The 6,367-nt window shown below is 34.6% G+C and overlaps 1 long non-coding RNA gene across 1 annotated transcript; it reads right to left on the reverse strand.

The window, feature by feature from the left end:
- Positions 1-553: 553 nt before the first annotated feature.
- LOC119562526 lies at positions 554-5,971 on the reverse strand. The gene is made up of 2 exons (XR_005221878.1): positions 5,822-5,971; positions 554-606 (listed from the first exon to the last, which is right to left on the reverse strand). It is a non-coding gene; the product is annotated as an uncharacterized LOC119562526 (long non-coding RNA).
- Positions 5,972-6,367: the final 396 nt, after the last annotated feature.

Here is a 6,367-nt window from a genome sequence, read left to right on the forward strand (position 1 = left end):
TAGAGTGGGCGTGGCACTCTACTGAAACAAACTTGCGCTGCGTAAGAAGCTCAGAAATCTGCACGCCAAATCTCAATAGCCTAGCTCTCATAGTTTCCAAGATCTCAGCGTTCATCCGGACAGACGGACAGACGGACATGGCTAGATCGACTCGGCTAGTGATCCTGATCAAGAATATATATACTTTATGGGGTCGGAAACGCTTCCTTCTGCCTGTTACATACTTTCCGACGAATCTAGTATACCCTTTTACTCTACGAGTAACGGGTATAAAAATATAGAATTTAAAATAATAAAAATTTAATTTCATTTTAATTCATTTTAATTATATGGTATTATTTAGATTTTCAAAAATTGTACAATTATTGTTTCTGTTTTTTTGCATCGTAAGCTTATTTTTAACGTTAGTCATCGCCGTTCTTAAACCTTTGTCCGGGTCCTCTGAATCCTTGGCCAAAGCTCCTGAAAAAACATATGTTTAAACAATGCGTTTTATTTGTTTAATTGTACATTTACCTTTTATAGCTGTGTATAACACTTTGCAGGATTTTTATTGGCACAAAACATTTCGTCATCCACTTTCGGCTAACGGAACCCATTGAATACCTTCAAAATGTACGTACTTTAAACTAAGATCAATGCACAACATCTTAAACCTAATGTAGCACTTACCTGACTTTATTATAATAACTAAACGATTAAAGTAACTCTGCTGCGCACCATTAAAATGGATGCTTCCCTTTCAATCACTCAAACAGAATGCACCAAGTCTTCTCACCCCTTTACTAGATTTCTTTTGTTTTCTCTTCGCTGTTGGCGCGTGCCACTGCACTTATACCCTCTCTAAGGCGAAATATATCTGACTATATAATTTGAACTTCTTAAGAAAAAAATACAATACGAATTTTTTATAAATGTTAATACTAATACTACTAATGTTTTAAATATTGAAATCCGTTTTAACGGACTAATTTTCTATAATTACACTTAAAAATATATTGTAATAAGAATGTATAATAAGTAAACATAACATTATAAGTAAATCCATATTACTTAATTTTACTATAATCAAATAATTTACTTATATAAAATAATATAAGTTGTATATTTTCGATACACATTAATGCTCCTAAAATATTAGGGCATTCACATGTCGCTGCTCCACGAAAATTTTTCCGCCGAACATAACGGAGAGACGCAAAAAAAAATAACGGACCAGCCGAAATTTGTCTCTGAGAGCGCCGAGTGCAGGCAGATTATAAGTCAAGAAAGAGAGGGAAATATCCGAATATCTGCCTCTCTTTGTTGCACGATCGTTTTCGTGGGCAGTCTTCTACGCTGCGCCGACTGCTCTGCTGACGTCAACAGCGGCAAAGCGTTTTAAGCACAAAAAAAAACAAAAAAAGCTTTTTTCCTCGAGCCATGTCACCGCGTCCCTACTGCAGAACTGAAGGGCAATTAGTGCAAGTTTCGGAGCTTTTGCGTATTGGTGCTGGGTGACCAAAGCGGAGGCATTTTCTGCAACGGAGTGGAAGTGGGATATACTCACGTACACGAACTGTTTCTTAACCGATTTGTAATATTTCTGGGAGTTTGTGCGATTCAAATGTTATAATAATCAAGCCTGTTTCAATTAAAGTGGGGTTGTTGCTATCAGAGCTAGTGTTAGGGTTTTGTCGTTTCATTTTTTTTATCACTTCGGTTACTTTTTGTGGTTTTAACTCTAGTAGAATTGTGTCTTCGTCGATAAATCTAAGGTCGTTGCAATAAATAACTCCCTAAGAGAAGTTTAATGTTTTGTGTTCATTTGTTTTTACTTCGATTTCTGGGATTGTTGTAAGTTTAAGGAGCTTTCTGGTTTGCAATTCATTTTTAGTTTTTATTAATAATGTGCCGTCTCTTAATTTTTTGCATCCGTCAACTTCTCCTCCACAGGCAAAGTCCACGGATCTTTTAATGATGAATGGTGATAGTTTTTCAAACGAGCCGTTGTCCTTCCTTTTAATTATAATAAATTTTGGTTCGCCTAATTTTGAATGGTATGATTTTTGAGTTTTGTAAATGTCTGGTGGGTCTGTCATGATTTCTGGTAAAGGGCTTAAGCCCGGATTAGAAGTTTTCGTGTGTTTGGTGTTGTTGTGTTTCTTATTTTCTCTTTGTGGTTGATATTTGTTTGTGCAAAATTTTGCTGATACCGTTTTTGGTTTGCGCGAAGCTAGGCTTTACACAGTTGTGGCACGACTTATCTCTTCGGAGGTTGAAGCTGTACTGAGACAGAAATATAGTTTTCCTTATTTATTGGTGCTACGGAAATTTCACCGGGAATCTTTCCTAACTCTTGAATAAATAAATGACAGTCGTAATTCGAAAAATGTTGAAAAAATTCTGGAATACATTTCTTTACTTTATAATCCAAATTACATTAAGAGTGGGACAATGATCTCTAACCCTATCAGTCCCTAAGCCTTTCTGACAAATATAACAATTCAATGAATTATCAATTATTTGCTGGTCATCCAAAGTCATTCTCATAGGAACTATTTTATGTAAGTAGTCATCACTCAATTTAGTTAAATTTTTTATCAATGAATTTACAAAACATATTCCCGAATTTTTTCCTGTTTCTAAAACAAATTTATCTAGTCTAGAATCAAAAGCACACTTTATATAATACGCTTATGATATTGCAATATGTTCATTAATATTAAATAATTTGGGGCTCACTTCAAGACTTGACAAATTTTTGTAATTTGCTTTTGTATATTTATGTGAACTAAACCACCTCGAATGCTACTTTGAATAAATCTATACATATCTATATCTGTCAGCAATTCAAGTTGAATATTTGTAGTTTTCAACATTGCCTCCCAAGATAGACCTGGTGTCGTAAAATACTGAGCTGGGTCAAGTGAATAAATTTGCATACAAATTTTTCGGAAGTTTTCAAAAATGTCAGTTAAAAGGAATACATCAGTTTTTAAATATAATTCTAAATAATCTTTAAGAGTGGAACATGAGAAATGGGACCAAACTTTAAGAGCGTGATCATAATCTTCCTGAGAGCATACCCTTCCCGTTAAATTACTATAGAATGCTTTCCTTGGTGGGAGGGAAGTTTCCTCGAGTCTACTAGCGGAATCTAAATATTCATAGGGAAATATACCCTTCTTACGCATTAGTTGAAATTTAATATCATTACTAAAAAATGTCATTACAGTATTCATTTGATCATCAACTATATTAGAAGCTAGGGTATCTAAACTTGATGGCATAAATCTATACGTATCGAGAAAACGAATTTCAAAACTATTTCCACTTCAGCATTTAATTATTTTTGAGACAGAAATATAGTTTTCCTTATTTATTGGTGTTACGGAAATTTCACCGGGTATCTTTCCTAACTCTTGAATAAATAAATGACAGTCGTATTTCGAAAAATTTTAAAAAAAGACTGGAATAAATTTCTTTACTTTATAATCCAACTAACATTTAGAATGGGACATTGATCTCTAACCCTATCAGTCCCTAAACCTTTCTGACAAATAGAAAAATTCAATGAATTATCAAATATTTGCTGGTCATCCAAAGTCATCCTTATAGGAACTATTTTATGTAAGTAGTCATCACTCAATTTAGTTAAATTTTTTATCAATGAATTTACAAAACTTATTCCCGAATTTTTTCCTGTTTCTAAAACAAATTTATCTAGTTTAGATTCAAAAGCACACTTTATATAATACGCATATGATATTGGAATATGTTCATTAATATTAAAAAATTTGGGGCTCACTTCAAGATTTTTTGGTTCCAGAATGCATTCAAAATCCGCGTAGACAACAAATGGAACTTGAAGCTGATGTTGACTTTGGGTAAATTTCAGTGTATTATTTTGGGGGTGCGGCATCTTTGAAACCTTCCTACTGCAGAGCGTCTTGTGTTTCAATGCAGCTTCCTGGGTTCCGGAAAAATTCAAGCACACATTTCAGAAAAATTGCGCCCTCCTCTGATTTCCTCTTTGCGCAGTCATTAGTCTTTGAAAGAGAATTATACACACATTATTTAATTGCTTAAAAGAGATAAAATGAATAAAAGAACTTAACTTGAAATATTTTTAATGTACAAGTAATGTCCATTCCCACCGTCTTCCAAAAACATCATATTGATATGAAGAGGTTTTTCCACTTCCGATTGAAAAAGTGGTCCAATTATTTCCCTCGTCTCTTCATTGTATCCGAATACGTTCAAACTCATATGAGTATTCTTTTTTAAAAAATGCTTAATACATTTTATTTCAAGGGGGAAAGACAACCCTGTGAAATCTAATTTTATTTCATCACTTATATAAATTATCTCCAGCGATATATCAATATTATATGCCGAAAATCTTTGCGGCCTGTTAACAATTTTTAAGGCAGAAATCAACGCCCATTTAAAACAATATTGATCATTTTCATTACAAACATTGACTATTGCTTTTTTTGTCAAAAGGAAACGAGGTAGTGGTATAAAGGACGAACCAGCCATCGGTGTATAGTGGTTCACATTCATTTCCAAGCGAATAAATTTTATAAGAGACCATCCGCTGTCTCTCTCTTGAAATTCTTGAGTTTTAGAAATTATTTCCATGATATGTTCATGAAAGATACATTCTAAATCAGAATCTTTATTCATGATCGTCATTTTACTTTGAAAACTTTTCATATCAATTTCTTCAGACACATCTTCAAAAAGTATATACTCTGCAAACAGTTCAAAGTTGACTTTTGCTGAAGTATAACTTTCTAATAGAATGCTGAGATGAGGTAGCAGTGACAATCCAGCTTCATTCAAGAAACTCTCAGGTAAGATCAAGTCCGATCCATCGTTTACATACATGTAATGCAGTATTCTTCCCTTGAATCCCTCAGAAACTTTTTTGACTCTTCCGTCAAGGGGTTGAATTGCATTTCGCTTATGCACCTCCGAACGGACATGGTTTGCCCACTTATTCTTTTGCAAGAAACACTTGCAGGATTGACAATATTGATTTTGGTTATTCATTTTATTTTATTCTTTTAGCTTAAACTATTTTTTCACGATCACTTTTTCACTTTTACTTAAGATGTGTTTGACGTAGCAGAGTATCCCACTTCAAGACTATTTTTGGAAGACTAACTATTGTCCTCGATCATTTATAGTGTTTGAAGTGGGCGTGAACGATAATATTGAAGATGAGAGGTGCATACTTAAGATTTTTTTACTATTCATTGGTTAGAAGAGATGAGAAGTATTGATTTTGAAAAATATTTGATACAATTGTAACCAATAGGACACCATCAAATCGATAAAGGAGACACAAAATCATAGAATAAAGGAGAGTGGAAGGTCTGTTATTTGTTCTCGGTTTATTGGGAAATAATTCTTTTATTACTAAACCATCATTAAGCCAAAAGCTTTCAGAAAGTAGTACCTTAAACACATCAGGCGGAGCAAATATTTTAAAAGACGATATACTACGAGCATATGAAAATCTAAATTGTTCAACTGAAATATTCTCGGATGGGAATTTTTCGCGAATAAATTCCAAAACATCCTCAGATGTGGTATCTGGGGTGAATCTCGAAACAAATAATTGTTTTCTATGTGGAACAACTGATAATTTCTTACGTCCCCCAGTAGCAGATTGCACCTCACTAAGCTGAGAGCCAGAAACGGTAACTTCTGTACCTATAGGTACGGTCGGCACCGTAGCCGGCACTGTAGGTTTCTTTACCACCCGACTTCGAGAAGCAGTGACTTCACCTGAAACAGCTGTATCCATAGGCGCAGTAGGTTCACTTACCACAGTGTTAACAGAGACTGCTGCAGCCACCAAGTTCGGATTTGGGGTGGATACCGTGACCGTATTAACTGCCGCTAAGCTGGTTTTTTTACGTTTAGGCGACTCAGTTAGTAATTTTTTATTATTAAATTGGGCACAAACGGAATTGAACCCCTCATTGAGCTGTTTAAAAGCACCAGAGAGATTCAAAAGGCTGTCTCGAGTCTGCTTCATAAAGCCGCTCATCTCAACAACCATTTCCTTGCAGGATCCGCATGACCACTTGAGTCCAGAATTCTGATCAATGAAGTCTTTGACTCTGCCAGTAAATCCTGCGCATTTAACGTGCATCATCGATTCGCAGAGCCAGCAGAAAATAAAAGGGTCTTTAGTTGAAGACGAAAGAGTACAATTTTTCTTAGAGCAGACAAGAGCCAATTAAAGGAGATGAAATAAAAATTAAATAAAATATGAAAAATACCTCAAGTAAATTTGGAACTGGGATCAAATTCCAAAACCACAAAGGCACAAAACACGAAAAAAATAAGAGCGCGAGATCGCGTATTA

This window comes from Drosophila subpulchrella, unplaced genomic scaffold, assembly GCF_014743375.2.
Source record: "Drosophila subpulchrella strain 33 F10 #4 breed RU33 unplaced genomic scaffold, RU_Dsub_v1.1 Primary Assembly Seq54, whole genome shotgun sequence".
NCBI lineage: Eukaryota > Metazoa > Arthropoda > Insecta > Diptera > Drosophilidae > Drosophila > Drosophila subpulchrella.